Consider the following 8,798-nt stretch of genomic DNA (forward strand, 5'->3'; position numbering starts at 1 on the left):
CTGATATGAGGACATGGAGATGCAACATGGGGGGTTAGGGAGATAGGAGAAGAATAAATGGCACTCAATGGGATTGGGAGGGAGACAAATCATCAGTGACTCTTAATCTCACAAAACAAACTGAGGGTTTCTGGGGGGAGGGGGTGTTGGGATAGGGGGAGTGGGGTCATTGACATTGGGGAGGGTATGTTCTGTGGTGAGTGCTGTGAAGTGTGCAAACCTGGCGATCCACAGACCTGTACCCCTGGGGATAAAAATACATTATATGTTTATAAAAAATAAGAAATAAATAAAAAATTAAAAAAATTAATGACAATTGATATGTCTCATCATCTAGAAGAAAAGAATATTTTATGTGAATATCTTTTTCTTTAGTTTCATAGGCATGACTTGGTGAAAGAATTCTTCACAGTCTAAAACACACACTTCAAATGGTTGCTTAGTCCGCTGAGTCCTCTGAGGTCAAAAGAAATTATAGTGACTTCATGAGTTTAATTCAACTTACATTTAAAAAAGAAAACATGGGATTAGTCTCAAACATATTATTTAAGGAAATACATTTCATTTTGATGATTATGTAGATTGAATTCTCTTATGCTTCTGATTTGTGCATAACTCAGTTGGGACTATTTCAGAGATAGCTTTACAATTAATATATTTCTTTTTTTTTAAAGATTTTATTTATTTATTTGACAGATAGAGATCACAAGTAGGGAGAGAGGCAGGCAGAGAGAGAGAGAGAGGAGGAAGCAGGCTCCCTGCCAAGCAGAGAGCCCAATGCGGGGCTCAATCCCAGGACCCTGGGATCATGACCTGAGTGAAAGGCAGAGGCTTTAACCCACTGAGCCACCCAGGTGCCCCACAATTAACATATTTCTTAAATGATCTATAAAAAGAGCATGGGTGTAAGTATTTGAGATTTTTTTGGTCATATTAAATTTGAATCATCACAGGTTTACAAGGACAATGGGTGTGGAAGTCATCTTGCCATAGTGTTATAGGATCTGAGTTTGATAGCAATATATACCTCCTTCTTAAAAAAGCATAACCTTGGAATAACCTTGTGTTCTTAATTGGGCTAGTGAACATGTATATTATTTCTTATTTAAATCTTAATATTTTACATTATGGTTATCACTAATTTTTACCCCAAAATATTTTTGAAATGATAAATGTGTGTAATATAGGTAAAGGATTTCAGAAAATAAAAATACATGGTGAGAATTTTATGCAGTTCTATTACAATAAAGTATTAAGTAAGTTGTATGGTTTCAAACAAGTCCTGGTTTTTATTAATAATATCATTCTGATATTTACTTTATCACTGCCTAGTATTATGAAGTAGGGAGCAGAGTTTCTATATGCTTGGCTTTAATTCTTACTCATTTCTTTAGTTTCTATCTGCTGACATGATTTATCTGAGAATTTTAATTAAACAAATGGACATTAAATATTTTAATAAAGTAGAATTTAATATTCAGGGAACATTGGAGAACGGTATGGAAATACATGTCAGGAGAGATAAAGATCAGAAGTTATAATGATATTAACTACAAATATGCTTCTATGTTTGATAAAGATGTTTAGTTATGAACTTTTAATTTTCCGTTTATGGATCTCATATTTCGTTCTCAAATATTTTATGATGTATCTAATATTAATATTGAAACTTTACACTTTCTAAAGGTTCTGATTTGGATCAAACACACTTTGTTTATTTATTTATTATTCATTAATGTATTCATTCCCCAGTGCCTTTGTCCTGATAGCTCTGGGATGATTCAAAGTCAATGTAATGCCAAATAAATCTCAAATGTGTACATCTATATGATATTTCCAGAAATCCTTTACATAATATCTGCACGACTCAGGCAGGTCAGAACTATCTGAAGTAAAATACACGGGCATATAAGAAAAAATACATATAATTCAGTCTGCATAATCATTGATATAAAACACTTTCATTAAAATATAGTTTCTGAGACTACTGGAAGGTTTTACTTGTAAACATGAATACATGGATCAAGGCACTGCAATTATCTTCTAACTCATTTCAGTGGAATCAGTAGGCTAAACACTTATTTGATGGCTCAGAGTTTTTTACTGTGAATGATAGTTCTTTGCCATCACCATGCCATGTCTGAGAGTGGGAAGAAAAAAAAAAAAACAGATCTAACCTTGAAAGCAATTTTCCCACTAGATCCACAGACACATAAATTGTATTTCGCCAGGACCGGGGCAGCTCAGTAAGTTAAATGCCTGCTTTCGGGTCAGGCCATGATCCCAAGACCCTGGCATTGATCCCCAAGTCTGGCTCTCTGCTCAGTGGGGAGTCAGCTTCTCCCTCCCCCTCTGCTCTCCACACCCACCCCTCATGCTCGCTCTCACTCTCTCATAAATAAATGAATAAAATCTTAAATAAAATAGAACTGGGTTGCACTACGACAACTATTGAAGGGTTTGAGCAATGAAGGGCATGCCTCCGTTCCGAATCCACCTTCATTTATGCAGAAGGGTAATCAGGAAAAGAGAATAATAACAGTAAAAACAACACCAAAAAGAAGTATTTTTTAAATTTTTTTATTTGTTTATTTACAGCATAACAGTGTTCATTGTTTTGGCATAACACCCAGTGCTCCATGCAGTACGTGCCCTCGCTATTACCCACCACCTGGTTCCTCAACCTCCCACCCCTCCCCCCGCCCCTTCAAAACCCTCTGGTTGTTTTTCAGAGTCCATAGTCTCTCATGGTTCATCTCCCCTTCCAGTTTCCCTCAACTCCCTCTCCTCTCCATCTCCCCATGTCCTCCGTGTTATTTGTTATGCTCCACAAATAAGTGAAACCATATGATACTTGACTCTCTCTGCTTGACTTACTTCGCTCAGCATAATCTCCTCCAGTCCCGTCCATGTTGCTACAAAAGCTGGGTATTCATCCTTTCTGATGGAGGCATAATACTCCATCGTGTATATGTACCACATCTTCCTTATCCATTCATCCGTTGAAGGGCATCTTGGTTCTTTCCACAGTTTGGCGACCGTAGCCATTGCTGCAATAAACATCGGGGTACAGATGGCCCTTCTTTTCACTACATCTGTACCTTTGGGGTAAATACCCATCAGTGCAATTGCAGGGTCATAGGGAAGCTCTATTCTTAATTTCTTCAGGAGTCTCCACACTGTTCTCCAAAGTGGCTGCACTAACTTGCATTCCCACAAACAGTGGAAGAGGGTTCCCCTTTCTCCACATCCTCTCCAACACACGTTGTTTCCTGTCTTGCTAATTTTGGCCATTCTAACTGGTGTCAGGTGGTATCTCAATGTGGTTTTAATTTGAATCTCCCTGATGGCTAGTGATGATTAACATTTTTTCACGTGTCTGATAGTCATTTGTATGTCTTCATTGGAGAAGTGTCTGTTCATATCTTCTGCCCATTTTTCGATATGATTATCTGTTTTGTGTGTGTTGAGTTTGAGAAGTTCTTTATAGATCCTGGATATCAACCTTTTGTCTGTACTGTCATTTGCAAATATCAAAAAGAAGTATTTTTTGGGTGTTCTGTGCCAGGCAATATTGTGAATTGCTTGCCTACACTTATTAATTTAATTATCCAAAATCATCCTCAGCTCTATGTACCATCACCATTCACAATAGAAAAGTGGGAGCAAACCTCAGAAAAAAAGAAAACAAACAATTCTGATTATCCTATTTATGTTGGTAAGCCATTCTTCCTTAGTCCTATTCCATCAGCACATTCCACTTTGACTCTCTTGCTAAATGTTGGAAAACGGAGGACACACACCCATTTTTATAACACGGGAAGGTTTTGTTTTGTCTGTTTTGTTTTGTTTTCTTTTGAGCCAGACTCTGAGCTTTTCATAACAATCCTAAGTAGTTTACATTTGTTACTTATAATACATTTAAAATAGTTTTTGTGAACAATATCAAGTTCAAATAAAAAAAAAAACAAATACCATCATTACTAAAAGTATTTGATCTAAATTTAGATGTTGAATTATCTTTTTTATTGTGTTATGTTAGTCACCATACAATACATCATTAGTCTTTTTTTTTTTAAGACTTTATTTATTTGTTTGACGGACAGAGAGAGAGAGAGAGAGATCACAAGTAGGCAGAGAGCAAGCAGAGGGGGAGGGGGAAGCAGCCTCCCTGCTTAGCAGAGAGCTCAATGCAGGGCTTAATCCCAGGACCCTGAGATCATCACTTGAGCCTAAGGCAGAGGTTTAACCCAGTGAGCACCAGGTGCCCCACATCATCAGTTTCCGATGTAGTGTTCAATGAGTCATTGTTTGTGTATAGCACCTATTGCTCCATGCAATATGTGCCCTCCTTTTTTTTTTTTTTTTTTAGATTTATTTATTTGACAGACAGAGATTACAAGTAGGCAGAGAGGCAGGCAGAGAGAGAGAGAGGAGGAAGCAGGCTCCCAGCCAAGCAGAGAGCCCGATGCGGGGCTCGATCCCAGGACCCTGGGATCATGACCTGAGCTGAAGGCAGAGGCTTTAACCTGCTGAGCCACCCAGGCGCCCCCAATATGTGCCCTCCTTAATAGCCACCACTAGACTCACCCACCCTCCCACCCTCCTCCCTTCTAACACTCTGAGTTTGTCTTTTGGAGGGGGATAGGAACCATGAGAGACTGTGGACTCCAGGAATGATCTTAAAGGTAGTAAAGACATCAGCTTTAGGGACGTTGGCTTGTACAGACCCTTCCAAAGATCCTATCTTAACTGAACGTTGTATTTTTTTTTTCTTAAAGAAAGCACCAAAGACTGTCCATTTCAGGATTCTGAAATTATAGTTTTGTCCCATGATAGTCTTAAGTTATTTCCAGCAATGACTAACCTTGATGTAAGTGTTGATGACTTATGGGATTCAAACTTTATTTAAAAGCTGAGATCTGAATTACATAATTCCTTTTTGTCCCCTCTGAGGACAAGCAGGTGTGATTTATTGCTGACATTTTCTTTGGGGAGAAAGCCTTTTCACAACTAAGTCATTTTATAGGAAAGTAAGAGTCACTAAATTTTTTTTTCCATTTTATTTATTTTTTCAGCGTAACAGTATTCATTCTTTTTGCACAACACCCATTGCTCCATGCAAAACGTGCCCTCCCCATTACCCACCACCTGTTCCCCCAACCTCCCACCCCTGACCCTTCAAAACCCTCAGGTTGTTTTTCAGAGTCCATAGTCTCTTATGGTTCGCCTCCCCTTCCAAATTTTTTTTTTAATAAACATATAATGTATTTTTATCCCAGGGGTACAGGTCTGTGAATACAATAAAGTGTTTTATAAGTTCTATGTTTTCAGATGAGTCCTGGTTATTATTAATACTTTCATTTTGATATTTACCTTCTCACTGCCTAATAATATTTAAGGAGATGACATAGTTTCTATACGTTAGGCTTTCATTCCTACTCATTTCTTTATTTTCTATCTGTGGATATGATTATCTGACACTTTTGAATTAAAAAATGGATATTAAATATTTTAATAAAGTAGAATTTAAAATTCAGGGGAAGTTGGGGGATGATAATGTGGGAATATGTGTCAGCTGTGATAAAAATTAGAAGAGGTTTTATTATGATGAAAGTAACTACAAATATAATTGCTTATTAGTTAAATTTGTTTTGGTGTAAGTGTTCAACTTTCAGTTTATGGATCTCCTATTTAATTTGTTCTTAAATCTTCCATGATGATTCTAAATTTTAATATTGGTACTTCTTTCTTACCAAAATTTCTGGTTTTGGATTACACATACTTAATATAGTATTGTTCTTAGAAGTGTTTAAGATAGTGCTATCCGTAATTACTTTGCTCATATTGGATTTCCAAGCCATTGCTTAATACACCAGTGGTATATTGTAATTATATTTATTTAGGATTGAGAATTGTAAGTTTTAAATTAGTGAACATAATATCATACAAGCTGTCATTCCTCAATGTTTACTTTTTATTAAAGGGAATTGAGCCACTCATTAGGAATTTTAACTGTATGTAGAAATTTATCCTGGAAGTTGTAGTAGGATTCTGGGAGTAATGTTTTTTTTTTCTTTTGGGGAAAGAAGATGCATGATATATTTTACGTGCCTCTAATTGAAACTCCAACTTTGGCACACATTCCTCATCTATCAGGAGAAATATTTTCTTGATGTATAACACATTAAATGTTGCATAGCTTAAAATTAACTTCTTCATATTTATGGAAATGTTTTTACAGCATTCAATGTTTTTAGTATTTAGCATAGTATTATTTTTTGGAAACAGAACTGGCAAAAAACCTGATTAGAAAATATGTATATGTTTTACAAAGGCCTAAGTATTCTGTAATTATTGAAATGTTTTGTATTCATACTTTATTACTGCTGTTATAGACTAAAGTTGAGTGATTTAACATTGTGGAGAACTTCTTACAGCATTCAATGGTTCACGTGCATACCACAGTATTATCCTTGGATTCAGAGATGGAAGGAAGCTGGAATAAAGAACTCTTTTTATGCTTAACAAATGGCCTAAGCATTCTGTACTTTTCCAAAAGAAAGTAAGACGAGGAAACATGTATTTTTCAAACTGGACAGAAATTTAAATTACTTTTAGGATGCCCATAAAAACACTGGGAAATTGATTGGGATTAATTCATCTAGTGATCAAAAGAGAAAAAAAAAGTGAAGGCTAAGGGAAATTGAGCAACCTTACATTCTCTAAAATGTGCCCTGTGTGTAACGATTTTGACTAAACTCTGATTTTGACTAAACTCTGATCATACAGGACTTACTCTCTGAAAGTTACTGTAATAAGATAATTTGTTTTCCCCTCATCTAAGGAAGAAAATAGAAGTGGCGTATGGTCTTGAAATTTCATTTGGCTGAGAAAATGCTATGGAGGCAATAAAAGCATGTAGTAATAATCACTTTCTTTTTCCTTAAAGGATTTTCATGGAATCTCGGGATATGATCTGTTCTGATGTGTTTCAGTTTAAACTATGAAGACGGGAAACCAATGTGTAGAAACAGATTTTATACTTTCTGGTCTTTTCCAATATGGTCAAATGGACACTTTCCTCTTTGTTGCCATTGTAACCCTCTTTTCAGTGGCTCTGGTGGGGAATATCATACTGGTCCTTCTCATTCAGTTGGACATCATACTCCACACTCCAATGTCCTACTCAGTCAGCTCTCCTTTATTGACATGATGTACATCTCCACCACCGTGCCCAAGATGACCACTGACTTCCTGACAAAGAGTAAGACCATTACATTTTTAGGTTGTGAAATTCAAGCATTTGTATTCTTGACACTTGTTGGAACTGAAGCCCTTCTCCTTGGTTTCATGTCCTATGATTGATATGTAGCCATCTGTCACCCTTTACACTATCCTGTACTTATGAGCAAGAATATCTGTTGGTTCATGGTCACATGCACATGGGGCAGTAGCTCTATCAATGCTTTAGTGCATACGTTGTATGCTTTTCAACTTCCATTTTGTAGGTCTCGAATTGTTAACCACCTTTTCTGTGAAGTTCCATCTCTGGTACCACTGGTGTGTCAGGATACTTCCCAGTATGAGCATACAATCCTCCTAAGTGGGTTTATCATTCTGCTGCTACCATTCATGGCCATTCTAGCTTCCTATGTCCGTATACTTACTGTGGTGTTCCAGGTGAGCTCAGGTAAAGGACAGACAAAAGCTATCTCCACTTGTTCCTCTCACCTAATTGTGGCAAGCCTATTTTATATGACTACCCTCTCCACCTATGCAAGGCCACACTCCTTGCATTCTCCAGAACAGGATAAGGCAGTGGCAGTGTTTTACACCATCATCACACCTCTTCTGAATCCATTCATCTACAGCCTGAGAAATAAAGAGGTTACTGGTGCCCTGAAAAGACTGTTGGCATAATTGATATTTGTACAGGATATGTCACTTTAGGAACCCCTTATTGATTGAGATTGACCAATATAGATCACTTTACCTAGAATACTGTTTGGAATATGTTAATCTAAAGGATATTTATGCAATAAATTGATAAATATATTGATTCTTGCTCATTTCAGGATGGCTTAATCATAGTTATTGAAGCTACATGCTTTTCCAAATTGAAACCTCGAAAAAATGGTGTTATTGTCAACAGTATTTGGCTTCTGGGAATACATTTCAACTGTTAACTCAATGTTTGCATCTTGAATCATGTATTTTGTAATGTCCTCCTTAATGTCTGAATGTAGTGAGTAGGAAATATACTATACTCAAGCACGTGATATTAAAAGTATAATAAGGAAACTGTAATATATGTCACTGTAAGTAGTTCACTCATGTCTACATTCATTCAAAAGTGATGTACGGTTATGTCTGTTGTGCTAGTATAGACACTGGTGATGTGGCAGTAAACAATGATAAAAACTGACAGAATGCTCTGATCTCATTAAGATTTCATTCCATTGCAGGGGGACATAATAAAATAAAATAAAATAAAATAAAACAAAATAAAATAAAACAACATAAAGTAAGATAGGATAAAATAAGATAAAACAAAACAGACTTGAAAAATCTGGAGTACACCAACCAGTAGTAACTATTAGGGGCAAAAAAAAAAAAGTTAAAAATTGGCTTAGAGAAAGTGAGAGAATTTTCTGGTTTTATATATAATAGTCCAATGTAGGGACAACCAAGAGAATGATAGTTGGTCAAAAATTGAATGGAAATGAGTTAATAATTCATACAGATTTCTCATTAGGAATGCTCTAGGCATAGGAGGAAGCCAATGAAAATGTCTT

At 36.3% G+C, this 8,798-nt stretch overlaps 1 pseudogene; it reads left to right on the forward strand.

Moving 5' to 3' along the window:
* The first annotated feature begins 7,006 nt into the window (after window positions 1-7,006).
* On the forward strand, window positions 7,007-7,923 carry LOC123936007 (annotated as a pseudogene).
* Window positions 7,924-8,798: the final 875 nt, after the last annotated feature.

The sequence above is a fragment of the Meles meles genome, unplaced genomic scaffold (genome assembly GCF_922984935.1).
Source record: "Meles meles unplaced genomic scaffold, mMelMel3.1 paternal haplotype, whole genome shotgun sequence".
Classification (NCBI taxonomy): Eukaryota; Metazoa; Chordata; class Mammalia; order Carnivora; family Mustelidae; genus Meles; species Meles meles.